The sequence below is a fragment of the Pleurodeles waltl genome, chromosome 9 (genome assembly GCF_031143425.1).
Source record: "Pleurodeles waltl isolate 20211129_DDA chromosome 9, aPleWal1.hap1.20221129, whole genome shotgun sequence".
NCBI classification, from domain to species: domain Eukaryota; kingdom Metazoa; phylum Chordata; class Amphibia; order Caudata; family Salamandridae; genus Pleurodeles; species Pleurodeles waltl.
Window position 1 is genome coordinate 340,361,367 of NC_090448.1, and position 18,951 is coordinate 340,380,317.

The window sequence follows — 18,951 nt, forward strand, 5'->3', positions numbered from 1 at the left end:
AAAGAAAATAGAACTTAAAAAATGAGGCATGGCAATCCCTCCATGACGCAAGCCTTCGGAATGATAATGTTAAATTCTGGAAAATTGTGAATTCCCTGCTCCTATGTGATGGAGAAATACCAAAAATTTAAATCGCTATCACGGAAGAAGAGTGGGTTGCTTTCTTTTCTGCCATATACTCATCAGAAAATTTGGTATTGGAAACAAATCTCCCTAAATTAGACTCTCATACCTTCATTACACCATTTACTTTAAATGAGGTCACTCACGCTATTAATGCAAGTAAAAGCGGAAAAGCCCCAGGCCCAGATGGAGTTCCAGTTGACATCTACAAATCTAACATGCCTCTCTGGGGCCCACTATTGACGCAGGTGCTACGCGCCTGCTGTTCAACAACTTTCATCCGGACCTGGGCTGAGTCTATAATCATTCCAATCTATAAAAAGGGAGATCGCCATAATCCCGCATGCTACCGTCCAATTTCATTGCTCAACACACTTGAAAAGATTGCGGGACGTATCATTTTAAATAGATTACAAGACTGGACAGAGGAAAATCATATCCTCTCTGATCTACAATACGGGTTTAGGGCTGGTATAGGGACAACGGAACAGGCTCTTAACCTAGAGATCATACTTGGTAAATATACAAGGGCCAAGCCCGGAGCCCTATACCTTGCATTTGTTGATCTAACCTCCGCCTTCGACTGTGTGGCGCATTCAAAATTGTGGCCTATCTTGCTGGATATGGGGATTGACACTACCATAGTCCACTTTATTAGGGAATTATACGCCGGAGCAAATGCTAAGGTTCGCTATGGGCGCCAGGGGGAATGCACCTCACCTTTTCCCATTGAACGAGGGGTGCATCAAGGCTGTGTGCTAGCTCCCCTACTGTTTGCCCTATACATTAACAGCCTAGAGGGGACTCTATCCGATGCCTGTAGCGATCTCCCACAAGTAGGTCCTCGGAAGATCCCGGCGCTCCTGTATGCGGATGACGCTGTTTTGATGGCCCGCACCCCAGTGGCCCTGCAAAGATTAGTAACAACCTTTGATAACTGTATGGATGCCTTGGGTCTTAAAATTAATCACACTAAAACCTTTTCAATGACATACTCCAGAAGTCGCACAAAGAATTGTCATATTGACTTAAAAGGCGTGAAACTAGCAGATACAGGGACATTCTCGTATTTAGGCATTATGTTCGAGGACAAAGACACTTGGGTACAAGCTATAAAAGCAAGAAAACTGCTATTCACAAAAACCGTTATGGCGATAAAAAAAAAACTTTTCTAAAAGGGTGGGGAGAGCAACTCCTAAAGATATGATGACTCTCTACAACGTGAAATGCGTTTCAGTAGCACTGTATGGGGCAGGACTTTGGGGCTACCGGGACTGCACTACCCTACAGCTGACTGAAAACGCTTTTCTGAAAACAGTCCTAAGCGTCCCACAATCAACCTCAACATTAGTATGCCACTCAGAAATGGGAGTAACATACCTTACAGATCTTATTCGTGTTCAACCAATTTTACTTTGGCATAAAGTATGGACCTCTGACCGTGCGAGGCTGAATAGGGCTATCATAGTAGATGCCCTAGCACTCACTCACTCGCTCAAAATCCCATGGCTAAACTACATAAAGAACTTTCTTATTAAACTGGGCCACCCTGGGCTGTATTTTACTCCAGATAAAATGAAAACAATTTCCAGGAAAGATTTGAAAAACACTTGCCTCACCTACCTGGCCGAACTGAGATGGGATGTGGAGGCAAATAAACATAGTGTCAGGAGAAATCATATGATACAGCAAACGAATGGTATGGAACCATATTTATGTAATGTTCTGAACCCAAGACACCGGTTTGTCCTTACGCGTTTCAGACTAGAGTCTTTTCATCGCCTTGTTAGTTTTCCCTTGATTAATGACTAATCTCTACAACTGGAAAAATGCCCTTGCGATAATGTCTCTGATCAAAATACAATGCGTACACTCCTCTTTTGTAAATATTATTCAACTTCTAGGAAAATGTTTGTGATACCACTTTTAAAATTAATGCATTTTAAACAATGTCGTCCAGCTTTTCATGGTTTGCAATGGATTAGCCTTATTCCTGTGTTCAGTGATTAAGACTAGATTATACCTGGAGGCAAATGAGTGAGGTTTTTTTAAGCGTCAGATCTGAGTCCACCTTACCTGTTTTAACAAAATTGTTTATTAACTTCTCTTACTTCTTTTGTTCTCTTACCTGGTTGTATTCATATTTATATTTACACGTATTTTAGTATTCGCCTTTTCTTGAATATCGTTTTTATGTACAATGACTTTTATGATTGTTAAAATCAATCGAATAAAGTTTGATGATGATGTAAGGACTAAGGTCAGGTGTATATCTCTCTAATACCACAGATTCTAAGAGGGTATACTTTTGCACATCAGTGTATTAACTTATTTATCTTTGTTTAAGTCAGTAAAAGTATTGAGGAACTGAAAATCTCTTCCACTAGAGGTAGAAATAATACACTGATCTGACCCAGTTTATCCTTAAGACAACTGAAAAAGAGATATGGATATTCTTGAATACTTCTTAATAAAAGAGAATGCCCATCCTATTTTTGTATTGTGGTTTGTGGTATAATAGTGGATGTGTTGTTTGATATTAGCTATGTGGTGGTAAGATGGTAAGTATATTGACAAATAATGGTGTGGTGTACTGAGATTAGATATGGTTGTGCGGACGTAACATGATGGGCGTGGATGTATTATGATGCATGTGTGGTCGTATGATGCTGGCTATGTTGATGTATGACAGCAGTTGTGTGTGCATATCATAGAGGCAACCAGCCTATCTTCAATCCTTGTGTGACTCCCTAACCCCACCCTTGATGTTCTTCTATATGCCCTCTGCACACCCTCTGTATGCCCTACCGCTGCTCTGCATTCCATCTTTACCCTACATAATGCCACTTTGTGCTTCATCCCACTACAGCTCCTGTGCTGGCCTGTCCCACTTCTTCATGTTCCACCTACACGCTTGCAGCCCCATTAAGTACCTTGAAACTGTTACATTAAAGTACTATATTAAACCAGGACACAATGTGCATCCTTGTTCTAAACTATTATATACAATCTTGGTCGCTGTGTTCGGCTGATGCTGTCTTAAGCAAAGCAGTCTGTGCTCCCAGTTTCTTCATCGTAGAGGTAAACATAAAGTTTAACAAAATAAGGACAAGCTGCTGTACTCTCTCATTCTAAAATTACATCAGCATCTCTTCTTCGCACAGGTAAACTTCAGGGTAAGCAAAAGCAAACTAATAATAAATTTAGAATAAGGGATTCCCTAGAGGCTGAAATTAGATAATACTAATGCTCTAATTGTCGTAGTGTGGTCCAGCAGTTAGGCTTATCATTTGTTGTACACACACAAGCAATAGAAGAAACACACTCGATGACTTAACTCCAGGCCAATAGGATTTTATATAGAAAAATATGTTTTGTTACTTTATTACTAGAACCACAAGATTCAGTTCAGAAGTAAATACTGTTGCAGGTAAGTACTTAACATAGGCATCAATGTAACTTTGTTTTACTTTAGTCAAGAAAACTGTTTTTAAGAAAACAGAGAATATTTTTAAAGTGGGCACACTGCATTTTCTGACCAGTTCCGGGGGGATTAAAATAAAGTACAGTTTTGGAGGTAAGTATACGACTTAAAGTTCCAGTCTCCAGGTTATAGGTAGCCCACCGTTAGGAGTTGAAGTGAACCCCAAACACCCACCACCAGCAACATGGGGCTGGTCGGGTGCAGAGGTCAAAGTTGAGCAATTTTAACATGGGCTCCTATGGAAACAGGTGGGCACTCGCAATTCGGTCTAACAGCAGGTAAGTACCTGTGACTTGGAGGGCCGACCAGGGGGGATTAGAAGAGCACTGGAGGGGCTACAAGTAAGCACCAAACACGCACCCTCTGCGGCACAGGGGCAGCCGGTTGCAGCGTGCAAACAGGATGACGGGCTCCCAATGCTGGTCTATGAGGGACCCCAGTGGCCACTCAGAGGCTGCAGGCAAGGTCCAGGTGGGTGTCTCGGGCACACCACCAGTCGGACAGGGAAGAAGGCCACCTGTTGATCACTGCTGCACCATGTGTCGGTTTCTCCAAGGCCTGGGGTCTGTGGGTGCAGTGGGTCCTTTGGCGTTGCATGAGTTCATTCGGAGATTTCACCATCAAGGGAGGTCCTCGGGATTCCCTCTGCAGGTGTCATCGTGTAGGGGGTCAACCCAGGGTGAGCACTTGCTCGTAATCGCCTGGGGACCCTCTCTGCCTGGGTGGACCACCTGGAAGAGGTTTCTTTTCCTTTTCTTCTTTGGACAGGGCCGCTGCCCACAGGAGTTCTTGATCCTCTGTGATGCAGGCAGTCCTCTGGAGGTTTTTCAGAGGTCACTGGACCTGCAGGACGCTTCGCCTTTCTTCTGCAGGTTCTTTGAAGCAGGAGATAGGCTGGTAGGGCTGGGACCAAGTCAGTTGTTGTCTCCTTTCCTTCTCTGCTGGGGTTTCAGCTAAGCAGTCCTTCTTCTTGTGAGGTTATCAGGAATATGGCGACTGGGTTCAGGGACGCCCTTAAATACAAGATTTAGGGGTGTTACAGGGGACAGAGGGCAATAGCCAATTGCTACGGTCCCTGAGGGTGGCTACACCCTCTTTGTGTCCACTCCCTTTGGGGAGGGGACATATTCCTATCCCTATTGGTCCTTGTCCTTCAAACCAAGATGGATGATTCTGCAGGGAGGGGGGTCACTTCAGCTCTGGACACCTTAGGGGTGGTCCCAGCTGAAGTGGTCACTCATCCTTCGTTTTCTTAAGTTTCCCGCCAACCTGGCTGCCAAGAGTGGGGGCTTGTCCGGGAGGTGGACGTCTCCACTAGCTGGAGTACCCGGGGGCACTGTAACACGAGGCCTGGGCCTTTGAGGCTCACCACCAGGTGTTATAGTTCCTGCAGGGTGGAGGTGTGAAGCACCTCCACCCAGAGTAGGATTTGTTTTTGGCCTCAGAGAGCACAAAGGCCCTCACCACATGGGGTCAGAAACTCATCTGCTAGTGGCAGGCTGGCACAGACCAGGCATTCCCACACTAGAAGATTGGGTAAAATACAGGGGCCATCTCTAAGATGCCCTCTGTGTGCATTTTGTTTAATAAATCCCACACTGGCATCAGGGGGAGTTTATTGTGCTGAGAAGTTTGATACCAAATTTCCCAGTATTCAGTGTAGCCATTATGGAACTGTGGAGTTCGTTTTGACAAACTCCAATACCATATACTTAATATGACCACACTGCACTTACAATGTCTAAAAATTGACTTAGACACTGTAGGTGCATATTGCTCCTGCAGCTATGCCCTCACCTGTGGTATAGTACAACCTGCGGCAGTAAGGCCTGCTAGAGGGGTGACTTACCTATGCCACAGGCAGTGTTTTGTGGGCATGGCACCCTGAGGGGGATGCCATGTCGACTTCGCCTTTTGGTCCCCACCAACACACACACTCTGCAATGCCCGTGTGCATGTGTTAGGTGAGGGGTCCTTTAGGGTGGCACAACACATGCTGCAGCCCTTAGGGACACTCCTTGATGACAGGGCCCTTGGAAGTACTGGTACCTTTTACAAGGGACATATCTGTGTGCCAGAGGTGTGCCAATTGTGGAAACAATGGTACATTTTTAGGGAAAGATCACTGGTGCTGGTTAGCAGGATCCCAGCACACTCTCAGTAAAGTCAGCATTAATATCAAGCAAAACGTGGAGAGGTAACTGCAAAAAGTGCCAGTTTCCTACACCCACCATGTCCATGATAACTAGGGCATAGAAATGCAAATGGTAGAAGAGTTTTCTGAACCAATTTATCTTTGTGTGTTAGTTAACATTAAATAAAAGAGGACTCCACAATAAAATGTAGCATTGTGTACATAAACATTTTTGGTATAAGTTTAGTCCTGACATTGGTGGAATTAAAATTGAGGGCAACAGAAATACTTCATCAACCTTTGTAAAAAGGCCACTGTGCAAACTGTGTACATGGTACTGAGGATTGTAGCATTGCAGATTGTCATACATCATACATTACAAAAGGGACTGAAAGAAAAATGTGTGGATATGTACTATATGCTTATGAGAGTCTGGTCGAAATATTCAAATACATGAATAAGCATTATGTGCCCTTATAATTTTAAATACAACATAGAGCAAAAAATATATGAATCATATGTTATGTGCTACGTTTTATTATATGTTTGAGGAGACACAGCAAGTTAGCATGTGATGCATTCCTAAATTAAGATGGTGGGCATATTAAGTTTATAATGGGATAAAGGGGAGCTAACTTTGTTTAGTAGTTGAAGAACTATGACAGCTTTGACGGAGAAGGATAGCTCTTTTTTCATATTTGACTGTCATGCTCAAGATCCTATGCCCTTCAGCAAAGCATTAAAACGAACAGAGGGACTGTCAAATGTGCTACATGCAGGTGCGATAATGCTCCATAAACAGCCTGAAATTGACAGTGCAGATTCTTCAGTCCAAGTGAGCTCACATATATAATAAAAGTTCGCTATCATCTGACCTAATTTAAAATGGGAAAAAGTAAAAATGGTTTGTTCTAACAAAGCTGTAGTATGTGTTTTTAAACCTACTTTTTTAATTATTTGGGTTATTCTGATATACTTGATGGATTCCTCTCTCACATCCCCTACAAATCAAAAATGCTTTTAAGGTTCAAAGCTCCATTTGCTCTACCACCTCCTCCTTCCAACATGTAAAGCAATAAAATTAGACAGAACCGACTCCCCTACTATCAAATGTGGTACAGACTTCTTGTAAGGGACTGGATTATTATTTGGGGAGGGTGATTATCCAAACAAGGTAGGATCACAATCCTTGTCAAGGGTGAAGCCTCAAAGTCACTGATTTTACCCAGGTTCAATCCCCTGGTACGGCTGGCACAATGCAAACAGACTTAACGCAGGGCAATGTGTAAGGTATTTATGCAATACCAAAAAAGTAATACAGTTGAAAGGCAAAATAATAAAAATCCCAAACTGAATAAAAAAGTTACATTTCATAAAACAAAATGAAAAAAAAAAACAATAAGGGGAACCAGAAGCATGATTTTTAAAAGTTTTAAGTAGAAATAGCACAAAAAAGCACCATGGCTAATCAATGATCGCAGTACACTGGGAACTAGGCGCAATTAAGGCTGCCCACAATGGAGTGCAGGTCTTACATATCAACCAGGTTCATCCTGGTCAAATATTGAACTTTCTTAATCTTTTAAGTTCCAATCCACCATAGGAGTACACTTCTAAATAACATAAAACACAGGATTTTAGGGGAGACAGCTGAAGACTTGCATGGTGTCAGGCACAAGTCAACATCAGGGTCCAACTGACACTAGTCACTGGGTAGTTCCAGGAAAAGGGCACTTGAAGCAAGTTATGCACAGAGTTCTACAGCCAGCACAAACATAGGGCCCAACAAAAGGTGAAAAATCTGAGTTGACTATCCTGCACAAGCAGACTTCCTACACCCCTATGAAGCCAAAGCTTTTCTGGCACCACCTAACCTCATATATATATATGGATATACAAATGTCTTCTGGATCCAGTCTAAGGCTGTAGATGACAAGCCTATAGGAAGACAGGGTATCCATCAGAAAAAAGTTGTTGAATATAAATGACTTGTTCTTTTGTAAACCCAATGGTTACTAAGCATGGGTCGACCCGCTTCCCAGACAGGCCAAGTTTTGTTAGACTTGGCTATCATATTTTACTGTCAGCCAGGAGAGAAGCAGCACCACAGTTACTGCACAAGAGTCATCTAAACAAGCTAGCATGTATGAACAATAACTTGATACATGGAGATGGGAATCCATATGCTATGCACATTCCTTGCATCCTACACTTAAGGAATACTGATCGGTATACAAAAGTTACGCTGAAATGCTTTCAAGTGATAGAACACAAATGTGGTATTTTTAAACGTTCCTGTTGCATGCTTAGCAAGCGTTTTTACTGAAAAGGCTCAGGGTGGATATGGTAATGATGGGTTGCACCAATCTAAGAACTTTTTAAGGTGGGGGCATCAACATTTATTGTCATACTTGTGTTCAGTTCAGTCACTTTCCTCAATGCTCAATGGTTAGAGCGGCAGACCCTGAAGCAGAGATCTGGCTCAAGACCAGGGTTCAAGTCCTGCTTCGGCAGGTCTTGGGCTCAATTCCCCTTGACCAGATAATTCTCGCCTCAGTGCCTAATCTAATTCATGGGTCCCACTCTGCAACTCTGGGCAATAGCTTGCTTAATCTCCACAATGGCCCCAACAGCGCTTGGATGCCTGGCTTCACCCTGGGGACGCTCAGGAGTGGGCCCCTCACAGGGAAAAAGCCAGGAGGGGTTCCATAGCGGTATGAGTACAGCGCCTTGAGACCCTAACGGGTGAGTAGTGCGCTATACAAGTGCTAATTTACATTTTTACATTTACAATAAAACAGAGAAAATCATACATTTTACTAAGTTGAAATACAGACATAATTTTCAAAACTTGGGTCTGATTTACAATTTGGCAGGTGATGGTTTGTCAGTCAGGATAGGGGTGACATTGGCCGCCATCTGTTTTGACAGCCTTCCACTAAACTTGTGTTTTTTTTTTTTTAATCAAACTCCTAAACCAGGATAGATAGTCTTTGTCAATGCCCATGTTGTTTTGGAAATGTTGGGCAAGGTGAAACCTAATGTATTTGTGAATTCCTGTTTTCCACTGCCCTAGCACTGGAAGCCAACGCAGTTGTTAGAGTGTTGCTTTGTAAAGTATTGTCTTTCAGGTGCTCAGCATTCATGACATTATCTAATGCCAGTTGACATTAAATAACGTGGGTTTGATCAGGCTGAATGACAGCGGGGCATAGGTAACGACTATCTCAGGCCCATGCGTTCACTTAAGAGCTGTCTGTTAATATTGACAAATGTTAGCTCTACTCTGTGGCCGTTATCGTTGGTGTTATGCTGGGACCTGGGAAAATGGTAAATTAATAATTGTAAGGTTTTCAGAAGCGGAGAGGAAAATATGGTGAAAGCTGTTAAAAAAACGTATTCTCCAATTCCTTATCAAGTTTTAGAGTTTATTGCTTTAAATAACTTCTTCCATTAACATTTTTTTTTTCGATCGATTGGTTTCCCACTGCTACATATTGCATTACTCACATTTTGCGAACCCGGGGAGGGGGGATTGCCACCTGCCACATAGGTAACATTCAAAGGTCCCTCTAAATCTTTAAAGGAATATCACCTCTGAGTCCAAAAGCGCTAATAATATGCCCTAAATAAAGATCAAATATGTCACCTTGTTCATTTAAGAAAGCAGGAAGAATAAGTAGGATTTGCTTGTTTCCAATACCAGATACAAACAGGAAACATGTAGCCACAAGTTTCTTCCTAATTAAAATAAGTTAAGTGGGCCATCGAAAACCAAGAATGAAAAAGGTAGACAATGCAAAGTTTCTCTCTAACGGCAAAAACATCACATGGCTTATGTGTATTGACCATATACCTGTACTACCGAAGAGGGAAGGATTGGCTTGTGTCCTTAAAGGCAATGACCTCAATTTATCGTCCAAGGTACAATGAAAGGTCTATACACCAGCAGAGCAGATGTAAACTATCACTTTCAAAATACAATTGTACATGCACACTTTGGCTCCTAACTGAGCAATGAGTGCTCAACTCACAGCTATTGTGTTATTGCTTATTTATTTAAGTTACTTGTGCAACATTAACCAGCAGAGTTGGTTTGGCCTTCTACCACTGCTAGTTTGGGAAAAACAATGTTCAATTATTTTTCTTACAGATTCTACTGTCCATTGCAGGACATTTGGTTTAATAAAAGGGGTTTTGGAGTCAACTCACTGCTTACAAGTCTTTGGCTTCATTGTTACTTTTATTTGCTGCCTCCTAGCTGGCCAGTGGGTGCTGCTTTCATATACTCTTCTTTCATTTGGAGCACTGGACGGAGTACTGACCGCTTAATTTTGATTAGATTCTTTCCTTGTGACCGAGGTACTATTTTTTCTTCTGCTTTTGTCATTGTCCGTGTTGCTTCTTCACTCCCACCCGCCGATTATCCTTGTTGCTTCTTCCTTCACACCCTCCCATTGTCTGTGTTGCTTCTTCCTTCCCACCCTTCCATTGTCAGTGCTGCTTCTTCAAGTGCTGGCCCCATCACAGCATTTTTTTCACAAAAGAGAGACCTATTGTCTTTGCCAAAGTTTGTTTTTATTGAGAAAAGGTGACAAACTCTTCGTTTTGTCTTAAAACCAATCCTTCACTCCACATGAAAGGACCTCCTGACTTGCATGGAATGTAAAATAAACATCTATGTATAAGTTGACCTGGGCAAAATGTGCTGGATGTTTGGACAAGTATTAGCAATTTTTTGTAAGCAAACAAATTGGAAGTTGGAGAAGGCACAGACACAGGATGAGAAGTACTCTTTGACAGCCACTGTCTCCACAATACTACTACCAGAATAAACTCCAGCTCAGAAGGACTGTAACAATATGAAACCTCTGTAGACACCTTAAAACCGAGAACAAATTGTCATGGCACTCGTGTATTGATACTCAGTGTTTAGGTAAATGTTTCCTGGTCCAAATTACATATCTGGTACCAAAGTATTTTGATAAATTTTGCTGATGTACAGGAACTCCTGAGTAAATATAACTCAATTTATTCTTAAGAAGAGTAGATCATTGTAGAAAACAAAAATGTTCATTGAATCAGAATTTCATGAATCATCAAAAGCCAAACGCCAACACGTGTTTCGTCCAGTAAGATAATAATCTTAAAGACTTCCTCAGGGCTGAAATAAATAAAACAATAACTATAGCTATAGTATACGCAATCTATATTATGTTTGTTTAACAGAAAAAATAGTATTACTTAACAAAGACGATCTAAGCCCTTCAGCCCGTGACAGTTGTATGATCAAATAAGTACATAGTTGATTATTTGAAGGTGGGAAAAGTGAATAATTAAAAAATATATTATAATAATAACAACAGAAAAGGAGGTTTTCTACAATGATCTACTCTTCTTAAGAATAAATTGAGTTATATTTACTCAGGAGTTCCTGTACATCAGCAAAATTTATCAAAATACTTTGGTACCAGATATGTTCTTACTGTTATTAGTTTCCTAGGAAACACTGGAGGAGGTGGGAGGTTCCTCCTGCCATGAGCACCGTGCCTACATTGTTTTTTGTCTAAAAATGTGGGGATTTTCTGTGAGCGCTGTTTCCTATGTATTTCTACCTTAAAACCGAACAGTGAAATTCTGACATGTAAAACTGACAGTTTTGTGGTACTCACTCATGGAAAAGGAAATATAAATCTGGTGATCCATTCTATATTTGGATACTTTCGCACAAGCATCAAGCCACAACTGGCTGAGTGAACACCAAGTTAGGATTGCGAACCATGGCCAACTGAAATCTGCTGAGCCCGAGATGCATCCTGACACGATGCTTATAGGCACATGGTCTCATTTTCGAAGCAAGAAAATAAAAATAAGTTCAATGCGAATACATCAAAAAACACAAAATGTCACGAAACAAAAAAGCCTTGCCATAGTTATGAAAAAGTGTAGGTGCCAAAGGCAGTATGACAAATGTCAAGCTGGGCATGACGCCTTGAGTGACAGTATGAGAGTAAAGGAGCCGTCCTGGTAATGAGATGCAAATCTTCGTACCAGACAGCGATGTCAAAGGAACCTGTGAGCATAAACAACATTTTCATTATTGTACCTATGCTCATCCCGATGCGCTCAACACTAGGACAAACGTTTGAAAATTGAAGGGCTACTGGCATAGATGCCCAGACACTGGGGATGTCTCACCACACCCTAGACATTTGGTCACCCTAACATACGTTCAGCCTCTACCAATGTGGTCTGATACGGTTTAACTACCAACTATTGTTTATCTGCCCCCCCCCCCTACTCGATTGTTCCAGTAGAATGTTTAAAAATCTTCTGTCAGCTACTTGATAGGTGTACTGCTAATGAGCTTAGTATCGACTGATGTTTGTATAAATACATTTCAGCTTCAAAACCGGTTCTGGTTAATTTAATCAGAATGTGTAAATTAAAATTTTGCATTTTCTTTTATCTTCCGTAGACATGGACATACTGTATTTTTACTTCATGCCTTTACAGCGGCAATTGACCTAAAAACTCGACTTCTTACCATCCAAGGATGTTACTTTTAGAGAAGGTAAGGTAGGTCGACGTCATTTGCAAATGACCTTCCCTGTAAAAGGGACTATTACGTTGGAGCTAGAAGAACCTGCATGTACATTTCGATGGCCACTGATTTCGAATTTTGCGTCACTGGCTAGTATTTTTTACGAGGAGTACATTATAATAATTAGTAATTGCATTTAAATAATGAACCCTACCGAACTGAAGGACGACACGCTGTATGCTACTCAAGAACCCAAATTGTTAATCTAATGGATGATGGTTGGGATTAGTTTTGTACTCTCAATTAAATCTTTTAATGTGTTCATTCCAGTTTCTTTACGAAGAGCTACCATTAAATTAGTCTATCACAATCATTAACAGGGACTATGGAAACTCTGCAAATAGGTGGGACGATTATTAGGCTAAATAGTATTCTTTGGTTATAAAGTATGGTTTCAAAGAAAGCGAGGCAGCGATCTAGGAAATGAGTCGTGGGCAATTTGCTGACATGCAATATAAGGTATTATTAATGTGGACAGTCGTGCGTGGAATGAGCTATTCTCATAATGGAGGTAGTCGGCGAATGAAGGTAAGATTCTCCAGAAAGGAAGGAGAGAACATCTGAAATTCTAAGTAAAGGTCAGTTGTCATGCAGGGTTTCGGAAATGCAGTGTTAGGAAGCATTTTAAGGAAGAATGTCACATAAAGAGTGACGAAGCGGTGATGTGATGTAGCACTTAATATTGCACTTCTGACACATCTAAGCGATGTAAGTAATACCTACTACTACTATTATCTGTAATACTACTCACTTTATCTAACTGGAAGGACTGAAGACAGATTATCAGTAAAACATACTTTGCTGGAGGCCCATCTATAATAGGCAGGTACCGAGCCTTGTACACAGTCATATCGAGTATCCACCTTAAGCTACGATGAACAGTTTGAACATTAAGACAAGGCACGGGAAGCACCGGGCAACAGTTCTGAATGCACCCACCGCCCCACATACTCACCTCACAGTAACTGGGGGTTAAGATAGGACTTTAACATCTCCGCTTCCGCAGAACACCATAGGAGAAGATTAAATGCTATGCTCCCATACCCACATAAACCGCTTTCACTCCAGACCGACAATCCCTGAAGCCCATCCCCCTCCCGACAACACCCCCCCATACCACGCCTCCTTTTCGAGGCCCAACAACATGAAAACTACTTTCCACCCTTTTCCCACCCAAAGCCCCTTAGAGAGAACTGCCACCCGTCCAGAACGTTCTGGGACGTCCTTTAGTTGTTCAACGAAATAAATTGTTACTCTTTAACAGACATCTTTTGTGCAATATAATTACCGGTTGTAAGCCACTCAGATGTCATAACCAATCAGGTAAGCAGAAGCATGTTTATATGACCGGTGGGAAAGTGTGACGGGCTTGGATTTGCTGTTGAGGTTATGTCCGTTGTCCATTGGTTGTGGGGCATGTGAGCCTACAGTGGTTTAGGATTGGCTGGCAAAAAAACACTTGCCAATTGTTTATTGGCTGTGGAGCTGTTTTGAGCACTCGTGCTCATACTACAGGGTTTGGCCTGTCGCATGGTATGTCGTCATAAGCGGGCGGACCCCAGTGACGTAAATACAAATTCTCTTTTGCTGGATGAATGCTATGGTCCGTACAAGATCCCTGTTCTGTCGTAAACTCTGGTGATTAGTGTGATCTAGAGCGCTAGTGCTAAATAAACTATTTCTCGAGACATGCACGGTATTTCTTTCTGTTATGCCAGATGTGACATCTAAAAGAATCATTAGCTTTTGTAAAGTTGCTAAATCTATCCAAGGCATATCAAAATGCCTTCAACAAACCCCGCGCTGAAAAGATGACAATGAACATGAAATAAGTATTGCAAAACAATTGGGACTTGCCTATGTGAGGTCTATTAGCTTAGTCGGTGTGTTTTTTTAAGTCAGGCACTGCATTGCAGCTGCTGTGCTGTATGCCTATAAAGAAAAAAAAAAAAAAAATGCAATGATGTGGTGGGACTGAGGAACCAGATTCGGTTCTCAGCGTAGCCTCAACATCCTGTGAATCTGGGCAAATCACTTAGGGGGTCATTCTGACCTCGGCGGTAAAAGCCGCTTACCGCCGGTCAGAAGGCCGCCACAATACCGCCGCGGTCAGCCGCCACGGACATTCTGACCCACAACTGCAAAACCTCCGAAAATCCGCCCTCCACTGCAGTCCGCCACATCAGCGGCCAGCGGTAAACTGGAGAAGACCAAACCTCCACCGCCACGCCAACAGAAATACGCCCATCCCATTATGACCCGCAAATCGACGCGGCGGTCATTCAACCGCGGTATTCCATTGGCGGTACACACCGCCGCGGTCAAAATACACACATCTTTACAAACCCCTACCACATTGGACAATTTGAAAGGCACACACCTGAAACACATACACACACCACTCCCACACATCCAATACCATATAAAACAAACACCCACATCACCCACAAACCCCTACCAACAAAAACCAGAGACGAAGGAGAGAGAGAGACACATCAGAGAATAGAGAGCCAGACACACAGAGGCACACCGCAACATCACACACACCACATAGAAGCACAAAGCACCACACACCAACACACACATCATCACATACACCACCCCACACCTCATACACACCACCCCATGGCACCACAAAGGCACCCATGCTTTTCGGACCAAGAACTCCGGGTCATGGTGGAGGAGATCATAAGAGTGGAACCCCAGCTCTTCGGCTCACAGGTCCAGCACACCACCATAGCAAGGAAGGCGGAGCTCTGGCAGCGGATCGTGGACAGGGTCAACGCGGTGGGACAGCATCCCAGAAATCGAGAGGACATCCGCAAACGATGGAACGACCTACGGGGGAAGGTGCGCTCGATGGTCTCGCGACACAACATCGCAGTGCAGAAGACTGGCGGGGGACCCCCACCCACTCCACCCGAATTCACAACATGGGAGCAAGAGGTACTCAACATCCTGCATCCTGATGGCCTCGCTGGAGTACACGGAGGAATGGACTCTGGTAAGTACAAGGCCAACCACTTCACCCCCCCCCCAGCATGCTAACCCCCACCCTCACCCCCAACCCCCCAGCACACATCCTCCCTGAGAATGTCTCCCCAGCACAACCCACCCAACACCAACCCCTGCATGCCACCCCCAAACTATGGACACCCATCACCTAAGCATGACCACTGCACATACCCATCACCCCCCCCACAAAACACCCTCACAACACCTCCCCCAAGGGAATGCCAGCACTGGGGGACAAGGGCACCCATAAAACGCAAGCTAATGCACACACAGAAACAATAACCATACCCTCTTACCCCATGCAGGACCCGAACGACAACACACCGGTCAGGAGGGACCAGAAATGTCCATCCCACCCCCGGAACAGGCCCCTAGTGATGACAGCAGCTCTGTCGACCTGGAACCTGACGACCAGCCCGGACCATCGGGGACCTCTGGGCAGTCGGTTCCCCTCACCCAGACACAGACCACTGCAGACCCAACCCCCTCTGGGAACAACAGCACAGCTCCCACCCAGCGGGCCCATGCCTCTGTCTCTAGGACAGGTCAAGCAGCGGTGTGTCTACCACTACAGGGCCCCCAGGGTAACCCACCAACCCAACAACAACAGGGACCTGGGGGCAGTGGGAGTGGGCACACCGTCCAGGGGACAGAGGCCCAGGGAAACAGGGAAACTCGGAGGGCTGCTGTGCGACAGGGGGGGGAGGAGAGGCCCAGGGAACCCACTCTCCAAGAGGCCCTCACCACCATCATGGCAGCCTACCACCACTCACAAGAGACGATGGCGACGGTACTGGCCAGGTTCCAGGAGAACCAGGCACAGCAGGAGCAACGCTACATGGGGTTCAGCGACCAACTCAGCAACATCTCAACCGCTATGGGGAGCATAGTCCAGGCCCTGAACCGTATAGAAGACACGTTTCGGGACCATGTGGCATCACACAGGGCCCCTGTCACTAGGCAGGAACAGGAACAGCCTACCACCTCCGCCGGCGCTAGTGGACAGGAGGCCCCACCACAACGACAGCCCACCAGAACCCCACCTCCTGCTGAACAACAACCGCCCCGCAAAAGGAGCCTGAGATCAAAAAAACCGACAGAGTAGGATGTCAAGTCCCCCGCCAGCATCACATACCCCCTGAAGTCCTCCCACTGTTCCACATTGCCACCCTGTCAAACCTTGAACTGCCCCTGCTCCATCCTGCCACAGGCATATGGACAATGCACCTGTGAGACTGAGAACTGGACTCCGCCATGGACATTACTCCACCCCCACCCATCACTGTTTCACTATCATGTACCAATATCTATGCACTAATAATAAATCACACATTGCACTGAAATCAATCAGGACTCAGCCTGTCTTATTTACAAATGTATGACACATTACATATCAATTACGTATTATTAACATTGTGAATTACACATACCGAGGTAACTTAGCATTAGTCCATGGGCCAACCAAGCCGAGGTCACGCAGTGGCTCATACAGCACAGAAAAGGGAAGGGAAAATCAAACATCATGTTTATAGGTCTGGGGGGAAATCGACAAAGTTGAGATGCAGGAGGCTTTCAGGAAATGTAAAATGACATGGGTGATTATTACCTGTGTGCTACTGGAAATACTGTTCTATTACTCTGTCCCTGTTGTCTGTGTCGTCCTCTGAGTCTTCCTCCTCTTCACTCTCCGCAGGCTCCACAGCTGCTTCAACACCACCATCTGCACCATCCTCCTGCAGGAAAGGAACCTGACGTCGCAATGCCAGATTGTGAAGCATACAGCAGGCCACGATGATGTGGCACACCTTCTTTGGTGAGTACATCAGGGATCCCCCAGTCATATGCAGGCACCTAAACCTGGCCTTCAGGAGGCCAAAGGTCCTTTCGATGATCCTCCTAGTTCGCCCATGGGCCTCATTGTACCGTTCCTCTGCCCTGGTCCGGGGATTCCTCACTGGGGTCAGTAGCCAAGGCAGGTTGGGGTAACCAGAGTCACTTACTAGCCACACACGTTGTCTCTGTAGCTGCTCCATCACATAGGGGATGCTGCTATTTCGCATCACATACACGTCATGCACTGACCCTGGGAACTTGGCATTTACATGGGAGATGTACTGGTCAGCCAAACAGACCACCTGGACATTCATCGAATGATAACTTTTTCTGTTTCTGTACACCTGCTCATCGTCTTTTGGGGGGTACCAAAGCCACATGGGTCCCATCAATGGCACCAATGATGTTGGGGATATGTCCAAGGGCATAGAAATCACCCTTCACTGTAGGCAAGTCACCCTCCTCTGGGAAAATGATGTAGCTCCGCATGAGTTTCATCAGGGCAGACAACACTCTGCTCAAAATCTTTGAAAACATAGGCTGAGACATTCCAGATGACATGGCCACTGTGGTCTGGAATGACCCAGTTGCCAAAAAATGGAGGACTGACAAAACCTGCACCAGAGGGGGAATCCCTGTGGGTTGGCGGATGGGGGACATCAGGGCTGGCTCAGCTGGGCACACAGTTCATGGATAGTGGCACGGTCAAGTCTGTATCGAAGTATTATATGGCGTTCTTCCATTGTCGACAGGTCCACCAGCGGTCGGTACACGCGAGGATTCGTCCTTCTCCTCGCAAGTCCCAGCGGACGGTGCCTAGGAAGGACAACATGGAGCACAGAGTCAGGCAAACCACAGGTACGTACAGACAGCTTGCACAGTTAAAGAATGGCAATGGGTTGAAAGGCGTGTATGTGTGGCAATGCAAGGCCTAGGCCTGTGTGTCGCAGTCAAAATTAAGCCATGTAGGCCCTTGAAATGGCGGCTGCCTGACCTGTGAAGTGGGACAATGGGATCTGAGGTCAATGCGCTGGCGGGGCACACCGTGGCGGTAGGCGGTCGAAGACCGCGGCGCAAAGCCGCATTGGTTAACATTGAACCCTATGGGTTTCAGGAGCCAATGACGATGTGCGCCGGCGGTCGCGGTACGCACCGCCGCGGTACGCACCGCCGCGGGCGTGACCGCCATTTTCTATCTGATTAATCACTCGAGACCTGATCATCCACAGGAGAGGACCTATACTGCAAGTGCTGCTGTGACCTCGGTCTGGAAGATACAATGGCTGCTGCGACTGGGGAAAGGGCCCCTGCCTTCACGTCTGAAGAGTTGGAGAAGCTCGTGGATGGGGTCCTCCCCCAGTATGCGCTACTCTACGGTCCTCCAGACCAACAAGTGAGTACACCGGGTGCACATGGAATGGGCTATGCCTGTGTGGATTGGGGTGGATGTAAGTTGGTGGGGTGGGGGGCGAATGAGGAGTGCAACGCCCGACAGATGAGAGCATGTGCCATATGGCAAAGTTGGTGGGGGGGGCAATCACATCTAACATGCAGGTCATTGATGATTTCCTCCTTTCCACCCTGTACATGTCAAATAGGTCAGCGGCCATCAGAAGATCGAGATTTGGCGTGCCATCGCCAAGGAAGTCCGGAACTTGGGGGTCCACAACAGACGGGGCACCCACTGCCGCAAGAGGTGGGAGGACATCCGCCGCGGAACAAGGAAGACCGCAGAAACACTGCTGGGGATGGCCTCCC

At 45.0% G+C, this 18,951-nt stretch overlaps 1 protein-coding gene across 2 annotated transcripts in view; it reads right to left on the reverse strand.

The window, feature by feature from the left end:
• The window catches only part of LOC138259278 (ADP-ribosylation factor 6-like), a 49,274-nt gene extending 35,534 nt beyond the window's left edge, over positions 1-13,740 (reverse strand). The window contains exon 1 of one of the 2 annotated variants that reach the window (XM_069206895.1): positions 13,634-13,740. The gene's annotated coding sequence lies outside the window, so the exon portion shown is untranslated. Of the gene's footprint in view, positions 1-13,300; positions 13,449-13,633 lie in introns of those variants that run through there. The other variant, XM_069206894.1, reaches the window with a different exon arrangement.
• Positions 13,741-18,951: the final 5,211 nt, after the last annotated feature.